The 11556-nt window shown below is 36.9% G+C and overlaps 1 long non-coding RNA gene across 1 annotated transcript; it reads left to right on the top strand.

Annotated features, from left to right (window-relative positions):
* The first annotated feature begins 578 nt into the window (after positions 1-578).
* Positions 579-11124, top strand: LOC134484375 (uncharacterized). Its single transcript, XR_010061788.1, has 2 exons — positions 579-660; positions 10333-11124. It is a non-coding gene; the product is annotated as an uncharacterized LOC134484375 (long non-coding RNA).
* Positions 11125-11556: the final 432 nt, after the last annotated feature.

The raw sequence follows: 11556 nt of genomic DNA, 5'->3' as shown, positions 1-11556 counted from the left end.
AGAATCCAAAGCATGGAGGAGATTACTCTGAGTAGAGAACACAATACTTGTCTTTCACTTCTTCCTTAGGACCTTTTTCCTCTTGAAAAAAAGAATAAAGGCTATGAGCTCTCAGGAAAACAACTGTGCCCTGCCCATCTCTTGCTTTTGGAATAAAAAAAAAATTATGATATATACTCTCTGACTTCCAGGAACAATAAGAACTGGGAAGTCTAGATGCTTCTGAAAGATTCCCAGCTCCTGATTCCCTTATGCGGAAGGCTCACATCAAGGATAACACTTCAGAGATCCCACTCAATCCCTACTAAGGACTCTCTGAGCTATCCCAAGGATTATGTACTTCTTCCTTTTTTTATGCAAAAGATAGAAGGTCAGCTTCATTCTCCGCATCACTGATAAATTTATCCTCTTTGTTCTCACTCCCATATGCCTATTTACTCTGAATTAGAAGTCAGTTAGTAAACCCTAGAGGTACTGGCAGAATATTGAGAGGCAGTTGCAGTCAGGACAACACTTGTGACATCACAGAAGAAGCTAGGGGAGTCCAGGTTAAAAGATATACTGGCGGGAGGGCCTAATGATGATGTCACTGTGAACTGCGATGTCCTACCTGCTAAACAGATTTCCCTACATTGACCAGATTTGGAGTGCCCTTTCCAGGTATGTCTCCTATGACACAGTGGAAACCTTTATGTAGTCCATCTCTCTAAAGCTGTAGAAATCTCTTTTCTTCATTTGTGGTTACATGCTTTGAATGGAGAAAGTTAGCCAGGGGTTTGGTATGGGTATAAAAGATTGAGGAAGATGGAGTGGAGGAGATTCTTCTAGATAATAATTAATTCCCAAGTTTCTTCCTGTGACATACAGTTCATTTTCTAGGTTTTCTCTGTTTCCCAAAGGCCAGTATTCTCCCTACAGATATTTAATTGAATGAATATTGTATTTCACTTTCTTATTGTACATTCCTTGATAGGGGACTTTATAAATACTGCTGAATGTGTACCCAAAAATTATTTTTTACAATTACATTTTTTTGCAATGATTTGGCAACAAGGGAGACCCAGCTATAGAGTGAGTATAACAGTGTAAATATTGTATACTTACTTCAAATGATAAACTCTGAAAGTCTTATTTTATCCAAAATAGTTTTGGTGGATATATGTGTGTTTGTGTGTGTGTGTGTGTGTGTGTGTGTGTGTGTGTGTGTGTGCATGCGTGCGTGTGTGTGTGTGTGTGTGTGTGCATGCGTGCGTGCGTGTGTGTGTGTGTGTGTGTGTGTGTGTGTGTGTGCCACATGTCCAGCAGACTCTGAATGGCCATTCCTTCAGTCTTCTAAGAACAATATCTCCCTACTCCTCTTATGGATATTTTATTTACCCTTTTAAGGAAGGAGTGAATCATCTGCATTTTGCTCCTCCTTCTTGTGTTTCATGTGGTCTGTGTATTGTATCATAGGTAACTTGAGCGTTTGCACTGATATCCACTTAAAAATGACTGCTTACTTTTTTTGTTCTTCTGTGATTGGGTAACCACCCTCAGGATGATATTTTCTAGGTCCATCCATTTGCCTATGAATTTCATGAACTCATTATTTTTGATAGATGAGTAGTAGTCCATTGGGTAAATATAGGCCATTTTCTGTATCCATTCCTCTGGTGAAGGACATCTGGGTTAATACCAGTTTTTGGATATTATGAATAAGGCTGCTATGAACATAGTGTAACATGTGTCTTTGTTGTATATTGGAGCACCTTTTGGGGATATGCCCAGGGGAGATATAGCTGGGTCTTCAGCAAGTGCAATGACCAATTTTTGAGGAAACTCAGGACTGATTTTCAGGGATGATGTCCCAGTTTGCAATCCCAACAACAATGGAGGCATATTCCTCTTTCTCCATATCCTTGCCAGCATCTGCTGTCACCTGAGTTTTTGATCTTAGCCATTCTGACTGATGTGAGGTGGAATCTCAGGGTTGTTTTGATTTGCATTTCTCTTATGACTAAGTAGGTTATACATAACACAAATCGTTCTAAGATATGATGTTACCCTAACTGTTGGTCTGTATATAGCTGGGTGCCAATTGAACAATTTCTATCTCCTTCTTCAAAGTTCAAGTCCAAGGACATCAAGGAAATCCACACACAGTCACATATGCAGAAGCCAATAGAAGGGACAGTGTCAGAAAGTGCCTAGAATACATTTGCACAGGAGAAAATTTTCAGAATAGAACACCAAAGGTTCAGACTCTAATAGCACCAGTCAATTTACAAAATCCCATCATTCTGAAAACTTTATTTAAAGTCAAGTACACTGCCAATAGGAAAACAGCAACCTACACATTTGGAAAAGAGTTTTACGAACCCTACATCTGAGAGAGTGCCAAAATTAAAAATATAGAAAGAACTCAGAAAGGTAAACTCCCAGACAACCAGGCAACCCAACTTTTAAACTGGATTAGAGAGCTAACCAAGAATTCTCAACTGAGGTATTTCAATAGTTGAAAAACTTATCGAGAAATTTTTAACATCCTTAGTTCCCAAAAAGGCAAATCAAAATAAACATAAGAGTCTTCGTTAAACAAAACAGAATGGCTAACACAAAAAAACTAATGCAGTAGCAGAGTGGGCTAGGATGTAGAGAAAGTGGAACACTCCTCTACTGCTTGAGGGATTAGTAGCTGGATAGCTACTTTGGATGTCAAAGTGGAGGTTCAGAGAAAATTGCAAATAGCTTTACTTGAAAACCCAGCTTTACTACTCACTACAACACATATACTCAAACTTCATACAGACATAACATGGACATGTGGTTGAAGATATTCACACCAGTCTTAATTATAACAGTCGAATGCTGGAAAGAATCGTGATATACCTCATCTCCACTCAGGAATAAATACAGAAAGTGTGCTATATGTAAACAATGGAACATTACTTAGGTATTAAATATGAGGACACCAAGAACTTTGTAGACAAAGGATGGAACAGGAAAATAGTGAAGTAACAGAAACTGAAAATGACATAACATGGGATACACTTAGTGAAAAGTAGTCCTGCTAAGAGAATACCCACTATACAAATCCTTAATAACATGAAGGGTAACATGTTAGAAGGCCAAATGGCAGATGCTTGCAACCCACTTAGAAGGGAGAACAAAATAATCATGGAATGCAGTGGAGTGGAAGAATCTAGCTAGAGGTGGAAAATGATGGACAAAGTGGTGGGAGTTGCAACTATTAAAAGAGACAGGAGAGAAATTCAGAGGAAATGTGGAGTAAATAACAAGAAGCGTCAGTGGTGGGTGGTGAACTTGGGTATCCCCAGGAAAATCCCAGATGCCAGGGATGCAAGTGTCTCCCAGAAACTTATTGTGATGGTGGTAGTTTAAATATAGAGCAGGAAAATAGATAGAACAACTAGAGACTGCCTCCTGTAGCTAGACATGCCCCCAAGTGAAGGGAGCTGCCCAAACAGCTCACAATTTTTTACCTATAAATCTCCAATCTAAAAAATGTAAATACAAAAATGGAGCAGAGACTGAAGGAAAGGCAATCCAGAGAGCACTCGACCAGAAGAAAAATTGCATCCACAGACTCCAAATCCTCAGAATATTCCTGATGTCAAGGTGTGCTTGCAGATAAGGCCCTAATATGTCTGTCCTCCGAGGGGCTCTGCCATCACCTGACTGTGACAGATGCAGAAACACCTAAGCATTTGACAGCACCTGACAGCCACAAAGGAAGAGTTAGGGAAATTATTTAAGGATCTGGAGGGGATTGGAACCCAATATGAAGAACAACAGTATCAATTAAGCTTACTCTTCAGAGGTTCAGGAAATTTTCCACCTCCTAGAGTATTCTTTGGCCAGTCCAAGACTTCTGCTACACAGATACCAGAGCATATGGGGAAAACAACTGCCTCATCTGCCATATCTGGGAAGGGAAGCAATTGGTCCTGTGGAGACATCATATCCCAGAGAAGGGGGATGTTAGAGGGCAAAAGTCGAAGTGGGAATGTAGATGGGGGAGCACCATATTAGAAAAATGAGGATCGGAATAGCTTAGTGACTTTAAGAAAGGAAGACCAGTTTGGGAAATGACATTTGAAATGTAAACAAATAAATATATTATTTTACACATATAATGTGTTTAATATAACACATTTATGTTTAACAGAGAGATACTCACATCTGTCTCCTTAAGGACTATATATTTCATTTTCTGTACTATAGGTTTGTTGAGAGTTGAAATCCATAATTTTTGTGAGTTTCTTATTATTGAAAATTCACATAGATATACCCAATCAATGTTTTATCTCCTGTCCTTATAGCTATAAATCTTTAGTTACCTTGACAAAAAAAAATTCTTTATTTCTGTTGCATTAGGATTCCATTCCATGCCTCAAATATTTCCCAATTTAACTGTATATCTCTATATTCCCTCCATTGTCATCCTCTTTCCTCTTTCTTCACATTTGACATTCCTGCTCCTGACAGTGTTCCTTTGCAATCCATAAGTACATTTGTATGCCCCAAAGTGAGGACAGTCTGGACCGCATCCCTTGAATTTACACTAAACTAATCAAACCAAAACAGTGTGGAGAATTAACATTCAGATTAAAGTGAAAATGTCTCCCATTTTTCTTTTTCGATATGGATTATCTCATCTATGATGACTTTCACAAGATCCACTCATTGTCCTGAAAATTACATGCTTTCCTTTTCCAATCTGTAAAAGAACCACATTTTCTTTATGCATTCAAGGGTCTCTATACAAGGATGAATCAACACTTGGATATATTTTCCTCGAGTTATATTTTTAGGCACATCAATTTCCACATTCCTGAAGAAACATCATACTGATTTCCAAAGGTGCTGTAGAAGTTTGCATTCCAACCAGGAGAATAGGAATGTTCCCCTCTCTCCATAACACAGCAAACATAAGTTGACTCATGTGTTATAAAACTAAAATTTCTGAAAGGCAGGAAAAAAATCTCAGAATAATTTGATTTGCATTTCTGTATTGTATAAGGATGATAAATATTTCACTTTCGATTCTTAGTCACTTGACTTTCTTCACTTTTGAATATTTTGTTTAGATATATAGCCCAATTTAATTATGTTTTCTTGATATATAGTATTTTAGTTTTTCTAATATTATTTATAGAAGCCTGTTTTTGAACATGTACACGGAAATAATGCTTACTATTTTTGAAAATAGCCACTTTAAACTTATTAAGATCAAATTACATAATGCACTCATTCAACTCACAGAATTGGCAGATCTGTTTTAACCAGCCGAAATCATAAGGTCACTTCAGGAAATATCCCTATATAATAAAACATTTTCTATGTACATAATATTGAGGAATAGAGTTTATATATTTTACTCTTTGAGAATTTCCACCAATGAATTTTGATGATAATTTTTCCATTAATTTTACCCACATTACTCTATTTCTTTGAATCCTTCCTGTGTATATCTTCTACATTAAAGTACTGTTTAAAAACTCTATGATGAACCCTTACAAATAATTTTTCAACCTTCCAACTGAAGATACTAACTGTACATAGTATGTCAGACAGGTATAGAAGTTTTCAGGCCTTTTCACTGCATTCTTCCATTTTGACTGGCTTGAAGCTGTGCAGGAAACCACAGCTGCTATGTGACATGAGGGCAGCACTTCTTGTATCCAGAAGACACGCTTTATGTCTGATCCCACCCACAATTTTTTGTACCTACAGTCTCTTTGCAACTTGTTTCAGAATGACTTTTTATCCTTGGGGAAGGGGTATAACATGTATATCCAAATCATCATAGCTGAAATCAGTAAAATGTAGACAACTATATAATGAATGAAAGGAAGGGGTCACTCATGGAAAGTATTAAGAAGATCGTCATAACCTCTGGCCATGTTAGGTAATGAAAGGGTTGAATTAATAAAATAAAAGAGAATATAGGAAACATGGAGAAAACACAGATTAGATTTACAGTCCCAAATCTAGAATATTTTTAAAGCATTTGTGATTTACTGTGGGGAGCGGGTGTAGTGGCAATCCCAAGATGGAATCCGGGACTGCTGCCACGTCTCACGAATAGCACCTGAAATTAAGACCATGCCCCATTGTGAGAGCTGCGCAGGCGCACCATAACGTTATATCAGGCCATGTGATTTGGACCTATTAACAGAGGTTACACAGACTGGAGTTTTGAGGTGATTGAGGGAAGATATAAGGGAGTGGCCTAGGGGGCTGGATGGAGGCATTTTTCCTGCTTGCAGACAAAAGGGTTCCTGAATAAACTGCTTTGAGAAGAACGTGTGGTGTTGCTCCTTCCTGCTGGTCGGGGTTGGAAGTGACAGTAAATACTAGATGTATTTGATATACCAATATTAAATCAGCTCATTTTGCATAATTTAAATAGCTCTATACTAAACAATTACATAGAATCAGGTATTTAATTTCTCCCATCTCAAATATCATAGGTCCACATGTATTCATTTAAATAGCATTTAAAATGTTTAGGACTATTTCATAAAGTAGACAAAAGGATTGAATACATTAAAATTCTATTTTGAATCTGGAATTATCTAACAATGACAGAGAAAATAAGGAGAGAGAGTGAGACAGGGGGACAATCTGGCAAAAGGGAAGGTAATGAGAGAGGGAGAAAGAGATACGGACGACTGACACAAAGAGAGGACAAGAGAATATTACACACTAATTTACACCTATACACACATATTCTCAATAAAATACTTGTGAACAGATTCAAGTCAACATTAAAAATAATCTTCTACCAGATAAGCTTTCTTCATATCCCAGACATACATGTTTGATTCATCCAGGGGAAGCTGTAGGTATGGAGGATATAGTTCAACATAATAAAGGCAAGGTACAAGAAGCCCACCACAAGCATCATGCTAAAGAAAGAATAATTCAAAGCAGTTCCACTACAAGCAGGAAGAAGACAAGAATATACAGTGGTTTCACAACTATGTATTACAGCATTTTAATTTTATCTAGAGCAGTATGACAACCAAAGACGATCCAGGAAATACAATTGAAAAATGAAGAAATCAAAATGTTCTCCTTTGCAGATGTCATGATACTATTTTAAAAACTCTGAAAATGTATCAGTCTCTTAAGACTGAAAAATAGGGTCATAAAAGCAGAATAAAATATGAACACACAAAATTCCTTAGCCTTCCTTTATGCCAATCCAAACTATACTGTGAGGAAATATGTGTAAAATCCCCCTCACAATAATCTGAAAATATAAAATAAAATATTGTGGACGAAAATATTAAAAATGCAAAGACCACTATAAATTAGCTAGACGTGATCCTGAATAGAGACAATTGTTCTTTAAAAATTTAAGTTTCTTAAAGCTGAAAATACATTCATAAAATAGTAGAATTCAAAGTGAACACTGAAAACACGTTATCATTTTTGTTTTCCAATTTCAAACCATGGGAGAGAAATCAGGAAAATATTCCACTTGAAACACTCTTAAAATATATAACAAAATACCCTGAATTCACATAGTTATAAAGCATACTATTAGAAGACATATGAAGTAGCCATGATCCATCCAGAATATATATAAGAACGTTCCAGCTGATGTTCTGAAGGACCTTAAAGACTTGAATAAATCAAAGCTTTTATAGTTTTAAGGATAAGCAGATAGTATAATTATGTCAATTTTTGATTAATTATTAAAGTTAATGCAATAAATATTGATTAGAAAATTTTACTACAATAAATCACCCACTTTTATTAAACTCAAAAATTTGACTAGAATTATTCTACTATGGGACGGAAGATAACTTTAAAGTACAAAGTTCTAACATGTTTAAGGAGATAATTTTAAAGAGAAACTATGAGGGAGGAAAAATATCATAAGATTAAAAAATGTAAGTTACATATAGTGTGATTTTGTTGGCAGAGTGAATATTTCAAAAGATTGGAGTGTCCAGGATTTATTTATTGTTTTAAAAGTGAGGTTACATACCAGCAGGAGGATGGACTATCGGATCAGATCTCAAGAAAGTGCCAAATATTCCAGTTAGTATGACTATGTTATAGTAAACATAAAAATGCCAGTATGGGAAATTGAAGGTTTTATTCACCTCACAAGTTCCAGTTCATAATCAATGGAATCCAAGAAAAGAAAGGCAGCAGCATGAAAATAAAGAGGAACTCTGCTTATTAATCTGCTCAGCTACCTTTTCTCGATATCCTCCTCAGCTTACTAGTTCTGTGCCATCCACAGTGGGCTAAGTCCCCATACATCAACTAGCCATAAAGAAAATGGAAAATACTGATGCCCGCAAGCCATTCTGATGGAGTCAGTTGCTCAATAATGCATCATCTAGACAGTCACGCTAGGCAATCACAGCAAGCCAAAAAAGCAAAATAGAAAACTTATCCAACAAAAGATAAGAGTACCCCTTCATGAATGGAATTTGAGGTTAAAAGTGAAGTTCTATGTGAGGAAGAAATTCGAAGGAATTATGCCAGAAATCACACTTTATTTAAAATAAAACGTGACAAGACAAATCCACAATTAAAATATTGTTACGTTCGACGTTTTGAAACTTCTTCTGGAGATTGCAGGGTAGACTCAGAACATGGTTTTTGGCTGGCAGCACCATTGATCTTCCAGTGTTTTGGTGGAGTATTTTCCATCAGAAGCCTTAGCTTTACCACAGAGGCTAGGTCCAATATGCAAATCATAGTAAGTCAACTATTTGTCAGATCTTGTACTCCAAAGAAAAGGAGCAGTTTATTTAGTGATGATTTGGTGATGACTCTAATTCATTTTAGAGTCATTGATATTGGCAGCATATAGAAAACCACCAGACCCATTGTCAAACACCAGTATTCTCCGCATTGCCCACAGTCAATATAGTAATACCAGTGGTGAGCTCTACAGTATGATTTGTTTCAGTTTCCTGTTGTTGCAGCTTATAAAGCTTGTTTATTTGACCCACAGAGAAGTTTCAAATAAAATAATGAAAAATCTTTGCATTGAAAGCTATTGGAGGCTTGTAGTTGTACTTAAAAATGAGGACCTCAAGCAATCTTCACTCGGTCCTCTTCTTTAGGATTGAAGTTTATTCGCTTTTGTTTTTTGTTTAATTTTGGTGATTTTTTTGTTTTATTATGTTTTCTTTTACGTTTTGTTCTTTTCTACATGCAGAGATCAAGAAGTGGTCAGAAGAATTTCAAGTACAAATTCAGATGGCTGGAAAGAGCCCAGTTTTTCTAACAGGTCCACATTGTTTGTGTACTAGGGTTTTTATTCTCTTGCCTTTAATGTTCCCATTTCCACTTTTTGGATCCTTTTATCCTGGCATAATTAATGTTACATATATATTATAATTATTTGATTTTCAACTCTGAAATTCTAACTGCTTTATCTCCCTCCCAAAACCAGAGACATGGATTGAGTCTCATTTGGTCTCATTTTGAGTCTTAGACCGGGAATCTTCCTGCGAACACTGAAGGTCCTGTTCCCAAATTGATTCTGTATAGTTCAATAAAGATGCTCTTGGCCAACCAGTTGTGTGGATAGCTAGTATTCCTGAAAACAGACTAGTAGATTCAAGGGTGGAGAAAGGATTTAAGGATGGAGTAAGAGCTTTCAGTCATGTGAGATCAAGTATTGAGTGGCCATTGATGTAGCAGGCAGGATGTTAGAAACACAGTAAGATGAGTGCATATTTGGGGTGCTGCACTATGACTAATGTCAACTAAGCAATTGAGTTAGGGCAGTTTTAAAGGTGATGAGAAGGGAGTAAAAAGGACATCTTGATATATGGTAGAGGCTTAAAAAAACCTGACAATAGAGCTAAAGCACATCAAAAGTTCCTAAGCGTATGTGGCTTTCAAGTGCATTGTAAGGGAACCTGAACAGCTCTGGTAGCTTGGACTTCCTTGAGCTTAAAGTGAGGCAGTAGGAACAATTTCTGCAGCGTCTTATGAGAGCAATCCATGACCATAATGAACATGTCCAAAGTCACCTTGACCATGAGAGTTAGAGCTGACCCACATGTATCTTTTGATTATAACCATTTCTTCTTTGTGATCTTTTAGTGTTCCATTTGCTCAAAATTATTAGTGAAGAGGGCAAAATGATTCTAAAGGCTACTCTTAGTTGTCAACTATTCATCTGAGATTAGTTAAACCCCAAAGATAGAGGGAGTATGTGAATAATTTCTGCATAATATAAGGTCAATGTCAAATGTACTTCTTATATGGATCTTTGGGGTAGGATGTTACATCTTTAACCTAGAACTTTATCTAGATCTCGTCTTTATATTTATTTTTCAGGCATCTGCAGATACTTCCTTTTGAGGAACAAATCCTTCTCAGGAGACCATAGACGGAACCTGCATTTCAATGATAATTAAATGGCACTTCAAGGCATCAAATCAATATATCAACGTGAGAATTGAATAAATTTATTAGGACAGTGTTTTGCAAAGATCTTCTTTCACAAACAGCTTTGGAAGGAGTATTCTGAAATTTTGCATTTCATATTTGACTTTGCTGGTACTCTGACAGAATCAACTCACAACTATTTGGGACTTTATGGGCAATTAAATACTACAAACAATGCTGAATTCATCAATTCATCAATGCCGTCTGTGTTAATATGGCCACAGTGAAGAACAACTATGCTAAAGCTATTTATCTGTTTTTCAATCAGCATCCTCATACAAGTGTGGACTTCTGTGGGTCATTGGATGGATAGGTTGAGAACACTGGCTGAGAGCTCCAAATGCTGAAGTGGGATGGTCCATGCTTGGGGCGTGAATGGCCTGTTTGTAGGTCATAAACAACTTCACAACATTCATTGCTTTAATAATTACTAGGAAGTGGACTTCTGTAAAATGACTTCAGCAGACCAGCCTGGTAGAGAAACAGTAACTGATTCCCTGGATATTTAAATGCACTGGATTGTGAAACATGGACTTAGAGGTAGAGACATGTCAGCAAATGAAGACTGGATAATCAAACCTCTGTTGTGTCTTAAGTTTCCCTACCCCATAGTTTGAGGCAAACAGCAACAGATTTTTTGCACTGAGGAATAGAATAAAAGCCAATTTGTTGAAAATCCCAATCATAAGAAAATACTGAAATCATCTGTGGCGAACATCAACTGTCAGCATGGCTTCAGCACTGCTGAATGTCTGCTTTCAGCATGGGCTTTTACTGCCACACTTTTTATAACTGCAGAGCTCCAATCTGCTTCAGCCACGTCATCATCTCTTCATTCTGTTGCAGGTAGATTAGATCACTGTGTCTGCCTATGCAGTCTTTCTCTACATCTAAAGACCCAAGGGACAATTCTCACTCCAGAGAGGTGTTGTAAGTAATCTTGAGTCTCATTGGTGTTGTTAGTAGATGTAATGTCTTCAAATCCCAGAAGACCATGTTTGCAAAGGAGTTGATTGAGGAAGTCTTGGGTATTTCTGTAATAGGGGCAGGTGGGATCGATGAACAGGACCGCTTTCCCAAACTAGATCATGCAGTTCAAATACACGTGAGCCA

The sequence above is a fragment of the Rattus norvegicus genome, chromosome Y (assembly GCF_036323735.1).
Source record: "Rattus norvegicus strain BN/NHsdMcwi chromosome Y, GRCr8, whole genome shotgun sequence".
In the NCBI taxonomy this organism is placed as follows: domain Eukaryota; kingdom Metazoa; phylum Chordata; class Mammalia; order Rodentia; family Muridae; genus Rattus; species Rattus norvegicus.
The sequence above is the reverse complement of the archived record's forward strand: the minus strand, read 5'-3'. Positions and strand labels throughout refer to the sequence as shown.